Source organism: Asparagus officinalis, chromosome 10, assembly GCF_001876935.1.
Source record: "Asparagus officinalis chromosome 10, Aspof.V1, whole genome shotgun sequence".
In the NCBI taxonomy this organism is placed as follows: domain Eukaryota; kingdom Viridiplantae; phylum Streptophyta; class Magnoliopsida; order Asparagales; family Asparagaceae; genus Asparagus; species Asparagus officinalis.
This window is the reverse complement of record NC_033803.1, coordinates 28,685,289-28,708,408: the sequence shown is the minus strand read 5'-3', so window position 1 is coordinate 28,708,408 and position 23,120 is coordinate 28,685,289.

Below are 23,120 nucleotides of genomic sequence, written 5' to 3'. Positions count from 1 at the left end.
AACCTTTCTATAGTTAGGACCAAAACCAAAACCCCCTCTCGATTCCCCCAATGAACGAAAGGTCCACAAATCGAGCGATCAAACCTTCCTACAGTTAGGATCGTCTCAAACCTCCTACTTGGTCAAACCTTTCTACAGTTAGGACCAAAACCAAAACCCCCTCTCGATTCCCCCAATGAACGAGAGGTCCACAAATCGAGCGATCAAACCTTCCTATAGTTAGGATCATCTTAAACCTCCTAATTGGTCAAACCTTCTTATAGTTAGGACCACAATCAAAATCCCCTCTCGATTCCTCCAATGAACGAGAGGTCCACTTTCAAATCGAGTGATCAAACCTTCCTACAGTTAAGGTCACCTCAAACCTCCTACTTAGTCAAACCTTCCTACAGTTAGGACCACAACCAAAATTCACTCTCGATAAACGAGAAATCCATCTTTAGTTCGGTAATCAAACCTTCCGACAGTTAGGGTTATCCGAATCTTTCGATTCTCGGAGTGGAGATCCCACTCTTAGTTTCACCTTTCCGGATTCTGGGGGTGGAGATCCCACCTCGAGTCTCCTTTCCAACTAGAGATAGAATATAAAATTCTTCCTCTTTAGTGTTGGGAAATAGAATATAAAGTTCTTCCTTTCCCGCACCGATCTTTTCCAAAATTTATCAATCTAGGATTTATTCTAGGAAGTTTATCCTGAATCCTAAGCAGGGATAAGTCTGTGCCTAACACGCGCTGCCGGTTTAGTCTTTCTCCATAGAAAAAGATACCATAGTTCGATTCTGGGGTATTCTATCCTGAAACCTAAGCAAGGATAAGTCTGCATCTAACCCGCGCTGCCGGTTAGTTCTTAACCGTTAAAAAGAACACCCGTCCACATATTCAACATTGTGGCAGGTTGTTATTAATAACACCAAAATCCATGCCTTACACGCATGGGGAATTTCATCCTGAATCCTAAGAAAGGATATGCCGACGCCTAACACGCGTCGCCGGTTTAGTCTTTCCCCGTAGAAAAAGACACCAGAGTTCGATTCATCCTGGGGTATTTTATCCCGAAGCCTAAGTAGGGATAAGTCAGCGTCTAAAACACGTTGCTGGGCAGCCTATTCCCATAACAATGGTGAAGTCTACGTATTCGAAGTCGTAGCAGCAAAGTCTAAGAGAATTCACTCTCTTAGCACAACGTTACATGCAAAACGGATTTAGACAATTCACATGCTAGCCCGACTCAAACGGTAGTCGGTAAAGGCTAATCAAATCCGTTGAAGGCTGAAGATTTGCCAAAAATCCTAAGTCAACGTCTCATACACGTTGATGTTTAGTCTTTTCACATGAGAAAGACGAAGTCTACGTATTCAAGATCATAGCACTAAAAGGGTTAACTCTTTTAGTTTAACGTCACATGCGGAACGGACTTGAACAATCCGCATGCTAGCCCGACTCAAACGGTAGTCGGTAAAGGCTCATCAAACCCGTTGATGGCTAAGAATTTGCCAAAAATTCTATAAATACGAGTCATAGATGTATCAGCTCCATAGATTGGTCTCGTGACTCGAGTATCCGCCACGCTCCAATTCCTTAAGAGCTTAAACTGTGTATAGTCCAGCTTGGACGCCGGACAACGCGTCACAAAGAAGCTCAAACGCCGGACAACGCGTTGTAAATGAAGATTCAACGCCGATGACCGATAGTCAGTTCTATGTTGAAACAACTAACTCGAGCTAAAAAGTCAGAAAATCGAGAATCGACTTCAAATTCAAAATTCCGACAGACGGTCAGACAATAAATGCAGCACCGGAACCCTTACAGACATTCGACAAAGCACTGAATAGCCTGAAGGAATTGAAGGAATCCAGAACAGAAGTCATTCCAGAACATCCCGTCGTAACCAATCGAAGAATGGGACAATCATAACCAAAGTATTCCAGACTCTTCTATAAAAGAACGAGGCTGAAATACTTTGGAGGGGGTATCTGTAGGCGTATAAAACTACATATAGGTCCCTTAACACAGCTCGACAACGCCGATTTGACGAACCGACCATCGGGTGACATATGCAGACACGATTGTTAGTCCACAACGCCGAAGCCAAGCGATACGCGACGAAGCGGATTAACGAGGCTACGAAGCTAATGAACCACACGCAAACAACAGAATAAATCCACTCGCGTGCGGAATCAAGCTAACGGGTTGAAGAGTCAACGAGTCATCCAACCAAGGGCGGACTCAGACGAATCACGATCGAATCAAGATCAGTTTCGGACTCGAACTCAGAAGTGGATTTACTGCCAAATCAGGAATCAGATTTACTGCCTAATCAGGATCCAGATTTACTGCCAAATCAGGAATCAGATTTACTGCCTAATCAGGATCCAGATTTACTGCCAAATCAGGAATCAGTATAGGTGGCCGGCCCAGATCTGTGCACGGGTACAGTTCAGAGAGCCTATAAATAGGAGGCCTAGGCTCATTTGTCAAGGGTTGGATTTTTTGGAGGCGAAGCCCTGCTGGATTGAAGACTCAGATCTAAAAAAGATTAAAGCTTTGGGACTTTGAGGACTTGCTCATCCAGATCCGGTGCTCGGCGATCGTCAACGCCAAATAAGGCAAGAGTTCGAGAGGACCGGATCTCAGATCTACACAGGCATACTCCGGATCAAAGCTTGGTCTTTGATCCCGAGATTTGGGTGATTGTTTCCTTAGTGAACTAATCTCCCCGGCTATTATTTCATTGGTGAAATAATACCCGTCATACTGCGTAGATCCGATCGGATCTAGATCGCGCGGTGGTCCACGGATAAACCCCAGCGCAGGCGAAGAACCCACAAAGCGAGCGACCGCAAAACAGGAGCTTGCGATTTGTTCGACAAAAGAGAAAAGTTGTAATTTTTTTTATTTCCTTTTTTGATCTCGTTGTAACCGGATCTTATAAAAAGACCGGATCTTTTGTAAGCAAAAAGCAATTACTTGAGAAAACAATGACATCAATGAAGAACACGATTTTTCCCGCGAACACACCCCGATACCACCGGCAGTACAGGAGAGTATGATGTAAATCATGATCCTTCGCGAGTAGTTCAAAGCGGGCATGGGTACCGCCAGCATGAGTCCAGAACCATCCCCGAGCTCCATCCACCAGCCCTCCTTCGAAGTGCAGGTAGGGATTGGCGTTGCCCACGTACAATTGGTCGTACCCAAACTGGCGGACGAACCTACAAGGGATATACGGCTCGAGATAGCACACGGAGCCTGTTCGTAGGATATGATACCCCGGCCGAATATTCACCAACCAACGAAAGGCGCCGCACGAGAGAACTGTGTGATGATCCACCGTCGGCGCATCTCTAAGAGACTCCCCGTATAAATGGGAAAGCGTCTTCCACGCATCGGGAATGTCCCTACACTTCCAAGAGCATCTCTCCAGGCGCTCAACGAACGGAACGAACCTGTCTCCCTGAAGAGTCACGGGGGCGCTCATCAGACATTCGCAATGGTAGACGAACCATGCCATCAAATAAGTGTATGACAGCCCCACCATAGGGTTGGGGGTCCTGATGATCTCTCCTTCCCCCTCATCGATAGTCGTTACGTGACAGAATTGAGCCGTCAGGGTGCGGAGCCCACGATGGATGCACGCTATCGTCGCCGATACCAAGGAATAGGACTTCCTGTGGGCTAAGCAAACCGTAGGATACACGACCTCCACGGGAAGAGCCTCAAAAGAGTGAGTGGGGATTACGCACCTCTTTAGCCACAACATGAGGTACCCCGCGAACAGAGCCTTCCCAGATATAGGAGACTTGGCCTGGTGATGAAACGAATGGAAGACCGTTCCGGATTTGAACCCGCCCTCGTCATGTTCGAGAGCTACGGTAGCTTCCCCTTCGGCCATCCTCCTTTCTACTTCAGCCTGGTCGCATCCACTCAGCGGCAGAGCAGGCCTTCCCTTGACATCGTTCTCAGGGAATAAATAATCAGCCCAGTTCTTGTGGCTGATCCCCGGAGCCCTTTTCTTCTTACCTTTGATCAACCGCCCCTAAGGTATTGAGGCATATATGGTAGTAACAGAGCAATTCCCACAAAGTCTCAACCACCAAAGGAGAGAGGTCGGAAAGTTGGTCAATCTCATCTTGACCGGGAACGTACTCCTCATATGGAAAGTCTCCCAATGGTAGTCCCGACACATCGTACATCTCGTGAAGGGCTATGTCGAGCTCACCATTAGGGGTGAAAAACATGCCACTATCCGCACAATACAGCTCTAAAATGCTGTGAAACTGGGAAGCATTAATCTTCAGACCATGTCGGGTGGCCTGAATGGCCGAATACAGCTCTGAGTTCGCAAGATCAGAGTTCTCGACCAAAATGTAGTCGGTGATCTTGGACCACCAAGTCTTACTGCCAGGCGCAGAATAGATCCACCCCGGAGCTCTAAAATCCTTTGGGGGAAATCTCCTGTCGGCTTAGAAGAAGCGATGACGGAAAGTCTCCATGACCGCCGTCGTCTCCCCAGTAGGCGCCTCATTGGAGGGTAGACCCGGACGTAGGCCAGTCACCCGTTTATAAGAGCTCTCTACCCCGTACCCAGCTGTGGAGCCTGTAAAAATGCCGCAGGTCACCCCGTCTTGAGTAGGGGTCAAATCCTAATTCACCATCCTTGGGACCACGAGAGAACGCAGCTCGACGATAGAGAACCCCCTTGGCATGTTAGGGAGATAATAGTGTACCCCGTCCATTTCACGAAGCCACCTGCTCTCCTTGATCAGCAGGGCGGAAGGATCCGTCGAGGCATCGCCGAACAAGAACTGGGGCTTGTGTAACTCTGTCCTGTCCTGATCTGTCAACACCGCGTCGGTGGTCAACTCATGCAGCGTTAGATGGTGCCCATCAGTGACTCTCCTTATCAAGCCATCCGGCTTATTAGCAGAGAACACAGGCACCAGATTCAAGGAGGGAAATCGAGGAGGCGCCGTATAGCCTGTGCCTCCGGCAAGACCGATGGCCACGCCCTTCGGGAGAGCTTCGTCAGAAAAGGTCGCTGCAAGAAAGAACCAAAGAGTCGGCATAGGATCCACCCAAGGGTAAATCCGCCAATCAAGCAAAGACAGGCGAATTCGTCTGTCAGAAGGCGAAACCCGCTTAACTAGAACAAGAGCCGCCTGTGAAAACGACACTCCCCTTTATCAGAGAAAAAGTCGAACTCGCCTATCTAAGGCAGGTTCGCCTTCACCCAACAAAGGTCAATTTCGCCTGTAAAGGTGGAAATCATCTTCTATGAGTAAATACAAAATCCACCCGAAAAGGGGCTGACTTTGCCCTAAGTCGGGGAAACTACCAAAAGATGACTGAATCCAGGGAGGACAAGCGATACTCATCCCCCCAACCTGACGTCTGTAACCGACGCAAAGTCATCAGACGAACCTCTTAACTTACCCAAGTGCGTCTCAGGTATGTTGGCTGGTGCACCGGCGGCGAGGCGGTCGGAATAGCGCCCGGGACCTCCTCCTTTCGTAACACATTTCTTGGATTTCAGCACCATTGAAGGGATTAAGCAGGAACTCTCTCTCTAGAAAATTTTTAAGATTCTTGAGCACGGTAACTCTCAAAGGAAAGGAACAGCCTATTTAAAGGCGGAGTTGCCAACGTGGCCGCGATCGCCCTCGAAAAGCAAAATACTGCCGGACGAGAGACGTGACCATGATCGAAATCAACGGCCCAGATTGCCCCTGACATTTTGAAGTGCCACGTCAAGGCGGGAAACGGGTTGGTCGAAAACCTAGAACCCGAGCCGAAATCGATGGTTGTATCTGACGGTTGGGTTCGAAAACCACGGCCACGATTCGGATGAGGTGCACGAAGCTTGCGTCAGAGCGCGACATGACAGAACCACGCCGTCTTAGCTAGAAAGCACGAAGCCCTCCAGCGGACGCAAGGCTCACCCACACCGAACCGAGTTTCACCCGAAAGGAAGAATCTCGCCTACGAAAACTAGACCTAAATCTGCAAGTCGAACAGAGTTTCACCTCCAAAACCTAACTTCGCCAGAGCGGCTCATTCGCCCTTGGAGACAAACAATAAATAACACGACTTGTCCCGTGCCTTGAACCGCCAACGAGATAACCTCGCTTAAAACCACGCCTCGAATGGCTGAGGTTGAGAGTAGAAATCTTAGCGTCAAGTCTAAGAGAGACTACTCGACAACTCATCATACTGAAGGGAATAGTATGGCTAGCCCGATTCAAACGGTAATCGGTAAAGGCATATCAAACCCGTTGATAGCTGAGGGTTTGCTAAAAATTCTAAAAGAAACCAAATGTACTTGTTTCACCAAGAACTTCTTTATTCAAAGTATTCCAGACCACACGCAAGCCGGTTTAGGTCTGAAAACTTTGAAGGGGGTCTTGTAGACGGTAAAAAATACCTTTGTGGAATTGCAAGAAATCCGCCTGTAAAGGGAAGTCGCCCAAAGCCATGCGTCATTCACCCTTTATCACAACTCGTCAGACCGAGTCGGCATTCAAATCCGCCAGCAAACCCCAAGGTCGCCAATATGGCCAGGTATCTACTACCCCACGTGCCGAGATGGGCTTTCCTACTTCTCTTGACCCGAAGGGGGAGGGCACAATACTCCAAAACCGTCAAGCGGCCACTCACAGTACGAATGACTGGGTAGGTGTCGAGTCAACCTGAACACTCATAAATACAGCTCACCTCGGCTGTCTGAGTCAAGATCCGAATCCGCCAGCATTTGGCGAAGCTGTCCAAGCCCACTCGAGTACCAGGAACACGCTTTCCCACCTCTCTCGACCTGAAGAGAGAAGACACGGTACTCCAGGCCCGCCGGATAGCCGCTCATGGTACAAACGGTCAGACAAACGCCAAATCAACCTGCACCCCCATAAATGCGACTCACCTCAGTTGTCCAAGTGAGGGGTGAAAGCCGCCGGCGCTCGGTGGTTGGTCAGATCCACTCAAGTATCTGACAGCCGTTGTCACATATACGGGGAGGGGCTTTCCCATTCCTATGTGATATGACATAAAGCATAATCCCTCGAATGACCATTCATATTGCAGAAGGGCGACAAGACGTCTCTCAACAGAACATGGTCACATCCCATGATTCAAAGAGAGACCACGCCGTCTCTCCGCTATTTAAGAACTTCTTCCAGCCACGAAGAGGAGGTTCAGCTTTTTCTTCCAAGTCAAGAAGGAGAGACTCAGCTTTTTTAGTCGTGCAAGCGATTCGCCCATAGTTGAACCAGCTAACTGAACCATTAGCTCTCAATCCCCAATAGGGATCGAGACCAAGCTCTTTGCATAATCCTTGCATTGTGGCACCACTTCCTAGTTCTGAGCCCTGATCGCCGGTGAACTAGAAGATCCGAACTCTATCAACTCGAGCTTCTACTACGTACTGAAGCTCCCCAGCAACCTTAGTCGAACGGTCCAAGGGAGCAGACTCGACACGAGCATCGAGCGAAGCGTCCTATAGCCACCAAAAGTCCCCACACTAAACAAAGAGGGCATTCCCTCTGCTTCTGTTGTAATTTTGATTTATTAGTTTGTAATAAGCCTTCTTATCAATACAAACGAAATTCCCTGTTTTCGGGAGATCAAAATTTACACCCTACATTGTTTAAATACAAACCTCTCATCAAAATCAAAGTCAATAAAATGAAAACAAAAGAATTGACCAAAAAAATTTGTTTTCATTTATAAAAATTTTAAAACACGTTTTTCAAAACCAAGAGATAAAAAATAAAAACACTATAAATCTGGGTTTAAAATTAAAAAGATTTTAGCACCTAAGCATTCTTGGTGCCGAAAAATTTAAGGACATGACCCATTATCATTTAAGCTTAATGCCTTTGTGTTATGAGCCCATTTGTGTTAGACCCTAGAGGGGGGTGATTAGGGTCTTATGCTAATCTAATCCTAATTAAATGCTAATTAAAATTATGTTGATCAATTTGTTCTTGCAAGAAGAAATATGATATGGATATGAACAATAATGATGAATAGAATGTACGCTAAGCAAAACATAAACACACGATATGTTTACGAGGTTCGGTCACAACGACCTACGTCCCCGCTCCTCACCTCGAGGAGATATCCACTATCACAATCCGGTTTGGAAGCCGGAACTTCTATACACTCGGTTTACAAAATCACCGAAAACTCTCACACTACATAAACACTATGCAATCACATTTTACACACTAAGTGTTGGAACCTAGCCCGTGTCCTCCTCCTCAAGTGCTCGATTACAACCTCTCCCTAGGTTCGTCAACCGACGCCACTCCTATTGGATTTGACCCCGTCTCTCGCCTCACACTTCTCTCGGTGTACAAGGGTATTATAAGTGATTCTCACAAATAAAAGTTAAATACAATGATTTGTTCTCAAACAACAAGTGAGAACGCAATGAAGCTCACACTCACTAAATCACACCCTACAACCCAATATATGATGTATGAAATTCTACAAGCTCAAATCGGGTGTGTGTGATAATATGAGTATAAACAATTTCTAACACAATTAACAAACTAGCAATAAATGATGATATGAAAATCAAAAACAAATTTGTTAGAGAATAGAGTTAGGAAAACTTCTCTATGAACACAAAGAGAGGATGAAGAAGATTGAGGGTAAATCCCTCAATTGGCAACGTAAGCTTCCTCCTTTGTAAACAAACACCAAACCCAAACTTGAGAATAAGCAAACTTTTAAACACTTGAAAACTCTTGTTAAAAACCTCTTAGTTAATATGACATAGTTAATGCACATGGGTATTTATAGGCTTAAAGAAACCAGCCCAAAAATCCAACCAAAACCCTTAAAAACATTAAAATAAACAAAGCTGGAAACTAGCCGTTACTGTGCCAACGACTATATATAAGTCGACTTATCAGGTTACACAAGTCGACTTGACAGAAGGAAAATCAGATGAAGAAAGAGAGTTTATAAGTCGACTTATAGTCGACTTATTACAAGTCGACTTACTTTTAAGAACAAGTCGACTTAACAGAGAAAAAATGCATATTCCAAGCTAGTTCATAAGTCGACTTATCAGACCTAATAAGTCGACTTATGAACATGCACAGACACTGTGCATGTCCAAAATCTGACTTTTGAAGGCTCTTTAAAAATAGTAAACAATTTCCAAAAAATGTAAAATCTTACAAACATGTTGGAAAAAGAATTTTTTAATTTGCATTTATAATTTGTGAAAAACACTGTATTCTGCAAAAGCACTAAAAGACGTATATATGCAAAACATGTGATTTTTATTTTTGACTCAAAACAAGTTTTGAAAACTTATGGAATATTTATATGAACATAATAAAAGTTGTTTATGATGTAAATATAGTCCAAAACTTATTTTGCATAAAAACCCTTATAGTTACGAAAATCACAAATATATATGTGTGTGTATATTTGAGCTTTATAGAATTAACACACATTATATAAACCCTAAACTAATTTACCCAAGCTATGAGATCTTCAATATGCTCAACTTGGTACACATGTGGATGAAGCTTGAACTTGATCTTTAACTTTGAATTGTACGTTGCTTCACTCCACAATTCCTCCAACCTCCATTGGATATGATCGTTATGGTGCAATCCATCCATCCTCCAATACATTGTTTGTCTAGAATACCTAATAAGAAACATAAGTACTAGACAAACAATATTAAGAATTGTTTATAATCATCAAAACAAGATTAGAAGATGTAGGCTCATAACATGAGACCTAACAATCTTCCCCTTTTTGATGATGACAAACAATCTACACAAAGAGTGTATAAAGTATATAAGATATACAACAAAACACAATACTCTTAAAAGATACTCACAAACCACTTGTTTCTCCCCCTTTGGCAACATCAAAAACGGGGAAAATGACGGGTGGTAGGAATTTTCATCCGATGAAGGATCAACAATAGGCTCAAGATTGGAAGACACATGAAGGCGAGCAAGCTCGGCCTCTAAAGAATGACGGGTGGTAGGAATTTTCATCCGATGAAGAGCAGAAACGTCGAATAGAGGACGGACTTTGACCTTAACTTCATTGGATAACTCAATATCAAAGTGGGTGAAGACACGAGAGAGTATAGCCCCAAAAGGAATGAATGTGCTGGGTTCAGTGGTCATGACATCGAAAATAAAATTTCCCTATTTAACATCTACATTCCCTACAATAGCATAGATAGCTCTAGTAAACTCTTGGGAGTAGTGAATATAGGTTCCAGTTTTGGGGAAAATGTTGTAGCAAACGATACGACCGATGATTTTGGCCAAGAAGGAGGTATTAGATGATTCTAAGGGTAGATGAAAGCCTGGTTTGGTCAAGAGTGCTTCTATAGCTGGATCATCGTAAATAACATCCTTTAAGAGGATTTCACCACGAGAAAGACCAAGAATGATAGAAAGATCGTCAGCACAAAAAGTGATTTGACGATCCTTAACTATAGAGGAAATGAAGAGATTGTGAGGGTTGGATTTGTTGATTCTCATGTTCGCATAAAAGAGATGCACCATACGAGGATAATAGGAGATGTCATTGGTACTAGAAAGAAATTGAGTCATGTGAACATGATCGAAAATATCTTGAAGCCTAAAATGATTAAAGTCCTTAAAATTAACATATCGTCCGGGAAATGGCTTAAGTTGACAAATAGAACGATATTTAGTAAGGGCTGAATGATCTCTAAGATATTGTTCATAGGATGCAAAGTTAGAAGAGGGAGGTTGTGGAGCATGTGATGATGAGGGTTGATCCCTCCCACTTCTACGACGTTTGTGGATGTTTTTAGACATAATGGATGAAAACATAACTGAAATATGAACACAGGTCTAAGAACAAGCCCAAAACTAAAACCCTAGATAAAGTAATAGGTGAAATTGAACTAAATTAGGGTTGAGGAGCAGGAGATATACCTAGACACGAGATAGAGACCCAAAATGGCGAAGGAGAGCAGTCAAATGGACGGAGCAGAGGATGAGAGGGAAGGGAGAACGGCATGGCGAAGGAGCAGAGGATTAGAGGAACGAAGAAAATGGGGAGATGGCATTTCGGTTCTCTCTAAAGGAAATGGCAATAATGGTGGCGATTAGATCAACTCACTAATGGACGGCCAAGATCAAATCTACTGCTGGGTCGGGTTTTCTATGGGTCCGAACCGAACCAAAGCCAGACAGATTCCGTAAGTCGACTGCAATTCGACTTACTACAAGTCGACTTGTAGTCGACTTATGACTAAAAGATTTTCCAGAAAGTTTAAAACAGTTAATTTTTTAATACAAAAAAATATAATATTCATTTTTATTATATTAAAATCTTTGAATTAAATATTTTAACAATAAATTATCTGCATGATAAAATTTTAAAGAAAAATTTGACAAATTTTCATTTATAAACAAAAATTTAAAACATTTTCAAACACAAACATGAAAATAAAACAAGATTAAACAAAATCAAATTTGTTTTGGCACCCAATCATTGTTGGTGCCGGAAAACTTAGAGACATGACCCCTATCATGTAAATCCAAGGCCTTAGGGTTATGAACCCGTTTGGGTGTATTTTGTGCACCCATACGATCAAATCAAAAATTGTAAACATGACCCATACAATTGCAATTTGTGCAATGTAGAGGTTTGAATGGTTTACGTTGACCAAAATGAAATGCACGTAGTTCATTTGCAAAAATAGATTTTTCTTTGTACTTATTTTGCAAACGAGAATTTCTTTTCAAATCAAAACAAAACTTGGTCAAATGACCAAAACGATCACAATAATCATATTTATACACATGAGCATGTTTATGATTTACACTATATGTATGTACATGTGTATGTGATGAAGAAGCTTGATGGGATGCACAATCATGAATAGGTTTGTCAATTTTTGGTGCATTATGACAAAATTGAGCTAAATGGCCTTTAAGACCGCAAATAGAACATTTGTGAATTTTGTCATATATATGTGCATAGTGAATAGGTTTCTTAGAAGAATTATCATTTAACTTTGCACATAAGTCCATAAGCTTTTTATTATTAGCAATACAAGTGTTTAGTGTTGAATCTAAGTTAGATATTCGTTTTCTGATTTGATTCAACTCATCATTTTGCATACAAGCATTGCTACTAGAAGTAGGATAAACAAGATTACTCATCATAGATTTCAACTTATCTACTTCTAACATAGCATCACGTTTTTCATGAAGCAAACTAGCATTTTCAATTTTCAAATTTTCATTGCATTCTTTAAGGATTATATTTTCATTTGCAATAAAATTAAATTTAGTGGCTAGTGTTTCATGAGTGGATTTCATATTAACATACTTACTCTTTACATCAATATAATTTTTCAAACTCAAGAGCAAGTTCATCAAAAGTAATAATATCATCGTTATCGCATACTTCACTAGGGTTATCACCTAGTGTTATTGTACATGGAGATGAGGCTTCCTTAGAACTCAAAGAGGGATTTTTCAACGTTTGTTGAATAGCCTCCAATTTCCGTTCATGTGCTTCAATAAGTTTCCATAAAGCGTAAGCACTATCAAAATTAGCAAATTTGTTAGAAAACGATGAGTGAAAAGCGTTAATCAAATATTCTAACAAAAGCTTATTCATGTTAAACAATCTTTTATCATTCTCACACCATTGGGATTTTTCTAAAATAGGAACAACATAGGCATCCTCAATAATTTTCTATAAATCAAATTGATTAGATTGAACGAAAAGTTTGAATCTAATACGCCATTGAGCATAGGGAAAAATATCCAAACGAGGAGAAAGATTAATAGCATATCCTGAGCAAGATGAATCATACATATCCATAAAGATGAAATGCAAGAAGCACAATGTAATCAAAATTAGATTAGCACAAATACAATAACTTGGATCTTTAACTCAAGACGGTTAGTCCTTAAATCAAAGAGTACCAAGCTCTGATACCAATTGTTAGACCCTAGAGGGGGGGTGATTAGGGTCTTATGCTAATCTAATCCTAATTAAATGCAAATTAAAATTATATTGATCAATTTGTTCTTGCAAGAAGAAATATGATATGGATATGAACAATAATGATGAATAGAATGTACGCTAAGCAAAACACAAACACACGATATGTTTACGAGGTTCGGTCACCACGACCTACATCCCCGCTCCTCACCTCGAGGAGATATCCACTATCACAACCCGGTTTGGAAGCCGAAACTTCTACACACTTGGTTTACAAGATCACCGAAAACTCTCACACTACACAAACACTATGCAATCACACTTTACACACTAAGTGTAGGAACCTAGCCCGTGTCCTCCTCCTCAAGTGCTCGATTACAACCTCTCCCTAGGTTCGTCAACCGACGCCACTCCTATTGGATTTGACCCCGTCTCTCGCCTCACACTTCTCTCGGTGTACAAGTGTATTACAAGTGATTCTCACAAATAAAAGTAAAATACAATGATTTGTTCTCAAACAACAAGTGAGAACACAATGAAGCTCACACTCACTAAATCACACCCCATAACCCAATATATGATGTATGAAATGCTACAAGCTCAAATAGGGTGTGTGTGATAATATGAGTATAAAAAATTTCTAACTCAATTAACAAACTAGCAATAAATGATGATATGAAAATCAAAAATAAATTTGCTAGAGAATAGAGTTAGGAAAACTTCTCTATGAACACAAAGAGAGGAAGAAGAAGATTGAGGGTGAATCCCTCAATTGGCAACGTAAGCTTCCTCCTTTGTAAACAAACACCAAACCCAAACTTGAGAATAAGCAAACTTTTAAACACTTGAAAACTCTTGTTAAAAACCTCTTAGTTAATAGGAAATAGTTAATGCACATGGGTATTTATAGGCTTGAAGAAACCAGCCCAAAAATCCAACCAAAACCCTTAAAAACATTAAATAAACAAAGCTGGAAACTAGCCGTTACTGTGCCAACGGCTATATATAAGTCGACTTATCAGGTTATACAAGTCGACTTGACAGAAGGAAAATCAGATGCAGAAAGAGAGTTTATAAGTCGACTTATAGTCGACTTATTACAAGTCGACTTACTTTTAAGAACAAGTCGACTTAACAGAGAAAAAATGCATATTCCAAGCTAGTTCATAAGTCGACTTATCAGACCTGATAAGTCGACTTATGAACATGCACAGACACTGTGCATGTCCAAAATCTAACTTTTGAAGGCTCTTTAAAAATAGTAAACAATTTCCAAAAAATATAAAATCTTGGGAAAAGTTTATAATCATACATACAAACATTTTAGAAAAAGAATTTTTCAATTTTCATTTATAATTTGTGAAAAACACTGTATTCTGCAAAAGCACTAAAAGACGTATATATGCAAAACATGTGATTTTATTTTTGACTCAAAATAAGTTTTGAAAACTTATGGAATATTTATATGGACATAATAAAAGTTGTTTATGATGTAAATATAGTCCAAAACTTATTTTGCATAAAAACCCTTATAGTTACGAAAATCACAAATATATATGTGTGTGTATATTTGAGCTTTATAGAATTAACACACATTATATGAACCCTAAATTAATTTACCCAAGCTATGAGATCTTCAATATGCTCAACTTGGTACACATGCGGATGAAGCTTGAACTTGATCTTTAACTTTGAATTGTACGTTGCTTTACTCCATAATTCCTCCAACCTCCATTGGATATGATCGTTATGGCGCAATCCATCCATCCTCCAACACATTGTTTGTCTAGAATACCTAATAAGAAACATAAACACTAGACAAACAATATTAAGAATTGTTTGTAATCATCAAAATAAGATTAGAAGATGTAGGCTCATAACATGAGACCTAACAATACCCAAGTACACAAAGAGTATATAAAGTATATAAGATATACAATAAAGCACAATACTCTTAAAAGATACTCACAAACCACTTGTTTCTCCCCCTTTGGCAACATCAAAAACGGGGAAACAAAAGAATAAGAGAGCGAAAGCTCCCCCTACCATAAAGCATAGGTAAGTATATATAAAAAAATTTGAAAAGCCTCCCCCTGTATAAGTGCCACATGAAAATATGAATATAAGATAAGCACACATCATACTCTTGCCACCAAAAAATAAGAGATGATATATCAAAGCACATGTAGATAGAAAACCAAACAAACATAAGTGTTTACAACGATTCATATCGTTTAACACAAAACAAAAAGAACATCCAAACCTACATAATTCAACAAAAGAGATAGTTCATTACAACTAAGTTCAAAGTTTTTGACAAAAAGCTAATTTAGAACATAAAGATCATGGCTCGGATGGTCCTGGACCCGGGGGAGGTGATGGGTGCTGCATCATCCTAACAATGTCGTCAAGTCTCTTCTCATTGTGGGACATATGCGTCTCTTGATAAGTCCTAATCGCACCGAGATCTCTCCTAATGGACTCCTGAGAGCTCCTAATGTCATCCTGAGTGCGCTCAATCTCTTCAAACCTCATCCTAAGATCCACCTAAGTGTCTTCTATTCTCTATAATCTCCCCTGATCAGCATCATGATACTCAGCAATACGGGTGTAGAGGTTCTGGATATAGCTAGGTAGACTCAGCAATACGGGTGTAGAGGTTCTGGATATAGCTAGGTAGGGTAGAGGGAAAATCATCATCTTCAGGTTCAGAATGGACAGGATCAACAATAGGCTCAAGATTGGAAGACACATGAAGGCGAGCAAGCTCAGCCTCTAAAGAATGACGGGTGGTAGGAATTTTCATCCGATGAAGAGCAGAAACGTCGAATAGAGGACGGACTTTGACCTTAACTTCATTGGATAACTCAATATCAAAGTGGGTGAAGACACGAGAGAGTATAGACCCAAAAGGAATGAATGTGCTGGGTTCAGTGGTCATGACATCGAAAATAACATTTCCCCATTTAACATCTACATTCCCTACAATAGCATAGATAGCTCTAGTAAGCTCTTGGGAGTAGTGACTATAGGTTCCAGTTTTGGGGAAAATGTTGTAGCAAACGATACGACCGATGATTTTGGCCAAGAAGGAGGCATTAGAAGATTCTAAGGGTAGATGAAAGCCTAGTTTGGTCAAGAGTGCTTCTATAGCTGGATCATCGTAAATAACATCCTTTAAGAGGATTTCACCACAAGAAAGACCAAGAATGATAGAAAGATCGTCAACACAAAAAGTGATTTGACGATCCTTAACTATAGAGGAAATGAAGAGATTGTGAGGGTTGGATTTGTTGATGATCCTTAACTATAGAGGAAATGAAGAGATTGTGAGGGTTGGATTTGTTGATTCTCATGTTCGCATAAAAGAGATGCACCATATGAGTATAATAGGAGATGTCATTGGTACTAGAAAGAAATTGAGTCATGTGAACATGATCGAAAATATCTTGAAGCCTAAAATGATTAAAGTCCTTAAAATTAACATATCGTCCGGGAAATGGCTTAAGTTGACAAATAGAACGATATTTAGTAAAGGCTGAATTATATATAAGATAATGTTCATAGGATGCAAAGCTAGAAGAGGGAGGTTGTGGAGCATGTGATGATGAGGGTTGATCCCTCCTACTTCTATGACGTTTGTGGATGTTTTTAGACATAATGGATGAAAACAGAACTGAAATATGAACACAGGTCTAAGAACAAGCCCAAAACTCAAACCCTAGATAAAGTAATAGGTGAAATTGAACTAAATTAGGGTTGAGGAGCAGGAGATATACCTAGACACGAGATAGAGACCCAAAATGGCGAAGGAGTGCGGTCAAATGGACGGAGCAGAGGATGAGAGGGAAGGGAGAACGGCATGGCGAAGGAGCAGAGGATTAGAGGAACGAAGAAAATGGGGAGATGGCATTTCGGTTCTCTCTAAAGGAAATGGCAATAATGGTGGCGATTAGATCAACTCACTAATGGACGGCCAAGATCAAATCTACTGCTGGGTCGGGTTTTCTATGGGTCCGAACCGAACCAAAGCCAGACAGATTCCGTAAGTCGACTGCAATTCGACTTACTACAAGTCGACTTGTAGTCGACTTATGACTAAAAGATTTTCCAGAAAGTTTAAAACAGTTAAATTTTGAATACAAAAAAATGTAATATTCATTTTTATTATATTAAAATCTTTGAATTAAATATTTTAACAATAAATTATCTGCATGATAAAATTTTAAAGAAAAATTTGACAAATTTTCATTTATAAACAAAAATTTAAAACATTTTCAAACACAAACATGAAAACAAAACAAGATTAAACAAAATCAAATTTGTTTTGGCACCCAATTATTGTTGGTGCCGGAAAACTTAGAGACATGACCCCTATCATGTAAATCCAAGGCCTTAGGGTTATGAACCCGTTTGGGTGTATTTTGTTCACCGATACGATCAAATCAAAAATTGTAAACATGACCCATACAATTGCAATTTGTGCAATGTAGAGGTTTGAATGGTTTACGTTGACCAAAATGAAATGCACGTAGTTCATTTGCAAAAATAGATTTTTCTTTGTACTTATTTTGCAAACGAGAATTTCTTTTCAAATCAAAACAAAACTTGGTCAAATGACCAAAACGACCACAATAATCACATTTATACACATGAGCATGTTTATGATTTACACTATATGTATGTACATGTGTATGTGATGAAGAAGCTTGATGGGATGCACAATCATGAATAGGTTTGTCAATTTTTGGTGCATTATGACAAAATTGAGCTAAATGGCCTTTAAGACCGCAAATAGAACATTACAAGGCTTCCCTGGTTTCTTTAGACAACCGTAGCAACTCATACAATGTTATCCATGCTGGAATGTTAGCTAGTTGAGCCATAATATCGAAGATGTGCGGAGTGTTCGAGCTTTCCGGTTTATCTCTTCCAATCGGATGATTAAAACGAGACTGCTTCGGATTCTGAACCTCCTGGGGCTTCTTTTCTTTCTGTTATTAACCGGCTGTCGTCGAGCTTCTTCAACCGGTCTAGGAGTCGTAATCACACCCAGCTCCGTGAGAGTTCTGGCTGGTCCCGGTTTAGTCACCCCCTGCTCCGCTAACTGATCACTAGGTGATGGATAGTTGAAGTGATACTGATTTCCGCTTCTAGTGGCAAAGACTTCTTGTTCTTCTTCAGAGAGCGGGAAGGTAGGAGCTTCATTACCATCCTCTTCGAAGATCGCGGAGGTAGCATTGTAAGACTTGCCTTTACCCTTTTTGATCGAGGAAAGCGCCCACTGATCGTCTTCAATTAGATCGGGATGAACCCAGAGGATTTCGCCATTTGGGACTGTGTGTGGCACAAGTCCTTTTTGGCGTTGCCCATATGGGTCGTCATCCACTATCTTCATTCCTACTTTGGTGATGTGTTCTGGTTCAAACCATACTGTGGGCACTGATCCAAAGCTAATTGATACTGCATTTGCTCCGACATTCTTGGGTGGCTTCGGGGTTATGACGCCTACATCAATTAACGCCTGGATTTTATCCTTGAGATGGTAACATGACTTTGTAGGGTGATGGACCGCTCTATGGTATGCGCAATACTTCGGATCCGTCACTTTACTAGCCCCTTCTTGATCCACGATCGACGGCAGCTGGATTTTATTATTTTCCAACAGGTACTTAAAGATGCCGAGAACTTCGTCATCTTTGAAGGAGTACACTTTAGGAAATCTTGGCTCCGAAGATTTCTGCTTCTGAGGCCGTTGTTGCCATTGCGACTGCGATTGTTGTGGTGCTCGTTGCTGCGGCTGTTGCTGCGGTTGCAATTGGAATGTTTGATTAGCATCAACTGTATTAGCATGTGCCTTACCTTTCCCTTGTGGGGGAGAAATTCTGTTTTGGAGCATTCGTCGCCTGTTGGCCTCTTTCCGCCTTCTTCCTTCTGAGGAATCGCTCGGCTTGCTCTCCTTGGACCTTCAAATCCTTCCATGTTTTTGATGGTGCTGTCCCCATTGCTTCCAACACGTCCAATATGAGGTTGTTGTGGCAAGTCTGGAGAATGAACTCCTCAGTGATCGGGTCCCGACAGTTCATCACCTTGTTTCTTGTCAAGCAACGACCCGATGGATATCTCGGTGTCGTCGTCGAAGAAGTTAGTGAGGAATTTAGTCTCCATGTCGTCCCAGCTATTCACACTTCCTGGCTTGAGGCGGCGATACCAATCGAAGGCGGCTCCACGAAGAGTGCCAACGAAGGATCGTACCATCAGAGGCTCATTGCCAGAGATAACCCCCAGGTGTGATTTGAAGTAAATCAAATGCTAAGTGGGTGAACCCTTCCCATCAAACGGCGTGAAGTTAATTAGATTGAACTTCGCCGGATACGGGATTGATTCCCATTCTCTTGGGTATGGACAAGGAATGCCCGTCTTCTTCATCTCTTGAGCGGAAATCAACGTATTGATTTTGCTCTCGAGGTTTTTAATCTTCAAACTTTCACCCATGTTTTCGTTAGCATTATCATTATCACTCCCTGCATTGACAGAAGGATTATTGGCATTATGAGCTTCATTCGCACCTGTGTCCTCATCTTCCTGATTAACCTGGTTACGACGACTTGGTTCGCCTTACTGGTTTGTCAGTGCTTGGATTTTTTGGTCATGCATTTCTCTCATATTCTGCATGGCCATCTGCATTTCGAACCTGAAGCTCTCCTGTTGTTTAGCCATGGCTTCTTCGAGCATCTTGGCCACTTGTTCCACACTTATCATAAGTGACTCACGGGGCTGTCCCTCACTGGATACCGTATTATCTGATGCGACCACAGAGCAGGCATCCGGTTCTTCATCTTCTAAAGGTAATCTTGTCTGAATCCTACCATAAGTTGCTCGTATGATGGCTCCAGACTGCAGACGTGTTATACTGAATCCTACCATAAGTTGCTCGTATGATGGCTCCAGACTGCAGACGTGTTATACGCCGGGGTGCTTCCAGAATCGACTTGGGATTATCCTGTGTCGATGTCCCTTTGCTAGTCATATTAGTGGTGACCCTCGGAAATTCTCCATCTTCAACTACTGTTCTTCTTTGTCGGAAACGCCTAGGCCTTGGTTTTGGCGTTTCGGTACTAAGCCTTTTGAAAACCGAAATTCTTTCGGGGACTGTCTTGATGTAGTTGCACTCAGACAATACTGCCCGAATGAGTTTGGAACAGGAGCATTGAGTTTCCAGTCCTCGGGGACTCCTCTTCCTGATTTTCCTCAGTAGCTACCATGAAGTCCTTGTCATGTTGAAGGTGGCGGCGACTCCTAGCATGTTGAGTCGTTCGGGGCTTCTTTATCGGGCCCAAACGTTCTTGAACTAGAGCTTTGCATCCCTCATCGGGAAGTGGACCTAGGCGCTCCAAAACTGACCTCCTTCTTCGGGATGATTCTGCGGGATCTCCCGGAGGTTGAACTTGCGTTGAAGGCTGCAATGATTGTTCCTTAGCCTGAATCGCCGCTTCAGACTTCGGCCTCCATACTTGGCGGATTGGTGGCGACTTCTTGGCCACCTCCTTCTGTAGTCTTTTGCGGGCTTCTTGGACTTGAGCCCGTGCCTGCGCTAAAAGTGCGTGGTGCTTGCGAATGCGCTCTTCAAGTGTCGAACGATTCCGTTTGACACGGATCCATTCGTTCATTGGTGGTTTGGAGGAGCTGCCATTCATCAGTTGTTGAGGCTGTTTACCTCCCATGTTCTTTAGATTCGCGTTATAGCGGATCCCATCAGTGGATTCCATTACCTTCGCGAATTATCGTGCCAAGCGTTGACGCCGCCTCTGGCGGGCTCTCTTTGAAAGAGTCACTACTCCCTCAATGACGAAGGAATTGGCAAGAACAGACTTGACCTGGTTGGGGGTCGGTGGAGCTTCACCCGATGGAACTTTGGCATCAATTGGGGTGAGATCTTCATTGGCATTCTGCACTTCTTCGTACCAACGAACTTTTCTCCTGGAGGAAAACTTCTTGGACTTGAGGGGGGAGGTGGATCCGGACGAGGATGACAGATACTCCTCAAACTTTTGTTGGTCGAATTCATCCTCGCCCTCCTCCTCGACCGGGATCAAGATCCGCGGCTGCGACGCAACGATCTCGGCAGCGAGATCGGTAGCTCCCACTGTGGTTGCCAGTTTGTTCGCGGGGAAAATCGTTTCTGTTGAAGTCATTGTTTTCTTGTGCAACAGTTTATCGGTTACAAAAGATCCGGTCTTTTTATAAGATCCGGTTACAACAAAATTAAAAAAAAAAGAAAATCTTAAAAGATTACAACTTTCCTTCTTTCGGAACAAATCACAAGATCCTATTTTACGGTCTCTTGCTTGTGTGGGTTCTTTGCCTGCGCCGGGGTTAATCCGTGGACCACCGCGCGATCTTGATCCGGTCGGATCTACATGGTATGACGGGTGTTATTTCACGAAGGAAATAACAGCCGAGGAGATTATTTCACCAAGGAAATAATAGCCCTAAGTAATCAAAATCGACCAAGCGAAATCAAGACTTTTCTCACCGTGTGGATCTCAGATCTGATCTCTCTCGAACTCCTGCCTTATTTGGCATGGATGATCGCCAAGAACCAGATCTGGAAAGTTTGGGTCTTCAAAGCTCCAAAACTCCGAAGTGTAGCTCTTAATCCAGCAGAATTTAGCCTCCAAAGTTCCACCAAAAATCCAACCCCTTAAACAATGAGCCTTCAAGTGTATTTATAGGCACCTCAAGCCAGATCTGGGCTCAGATCTGGGCTCAGATTTGTGCTCGGCCACCTAGGTGGCTCGGCTAGCCACCTAGGTGGCTCGGCCACTTAGGTGGCTCGGCCAGCCACCTAGGTGGCTCGGCCAACCTAGGTGGCTTAGTGAGCCACCTAGCAGTAGCTCGGTTTTGGCCGAGCCCTCCAGGTGTTTGCTTCTTCGCCCGTTTTCCGGTTTCACGGTTTATCCGAACTTCATTGTTGATCTGGACTCTGATTTGGCAGTCTGAATCCTGATTTGGTAGTAAATCCGCTTTGGTGTTCGAGTTCGAGTCCGCTCCCGATCTTGTTTGATGTGGTGGACTCTATGGTTGGATGACTCGTTGATTCATCGACCCGTTAGCTTGATTGGGCATGCGATTGGATGTATTTCGTTGTTTGCGTGCGGTTCGTTAACCTCATCGCCTCGTTAATCCGCTTCATCGCGTGTTACTTGGCTTCGGTGTTGTGGTCTAGGTTCGTTAACCTCATCGCCTCGTTAATCCGCTTCATCGCGTGTTACTTGGCTTCGGTGTTGTGGTCTAACGATCATGCTTGGATATATCGCCTGATGGTTCGTTGGTTTGTCGAATCACCGTGTCGAGCTGTGTTAAGGGACCTATAAACAGTTTTATACGCCTACAATTCTCATGATAGCTTGAGAATAGAGGTGTAAAATAGCACAGTGGAATACAAGTTGAAGCATGGAACGAGATGGCGAATCGAATAATCGAAGCATCCAATTTTCAGCCCGTGAGTCGACTCATAACAGCCATAAGTCGACTCATCAGGTTGAGTCGACTCATTCCTGTCATGAGTCAACTCACGAAACCCAACCATTTGTCACCAATCTCTGACGAGTCGACTCATCTCAGTCATGAGTCGACTCATTGCTGGTTTTGTGTTTTGTCCAGTTTTGGATGAGTTGACTTATATCAGTCGTGAGTCAACTCATCAATAGTTTCTTGGTTTGTTTGGGTTTCTGTTTACACATTTTCCTGTGGGGTTTAGGCTTGTTTATTTACCACTTTGCTATCCACGTTGTTCCACATATAAAAGTGATTGTTTTAGGGTTTTAAAACAATCAAGAGAGATTAGATTGTACTTAAAAAATTGAGAGAGATTGTTCTTCAATTCTAGTGAGATTGTGAGAGATTATAAGTTATTTGATTCTCATAATCTAGAGAAGGTATTTTCCTTCGTCGCACTGAATTACTTTTGTGTTCTTGTTATTTTCTTCTCAACCCACCTTTGATAATTCTGTGATCAAAGGTGCTCGCACGGCGACTCGTATCAAGAGTTTTTATCATGTGTTGATAATCACTTTGTTACATATGAGATAATTAAATAAATTGTTTAATTAGGATGTTAAACCCTAATTTAAAAGATATAATAA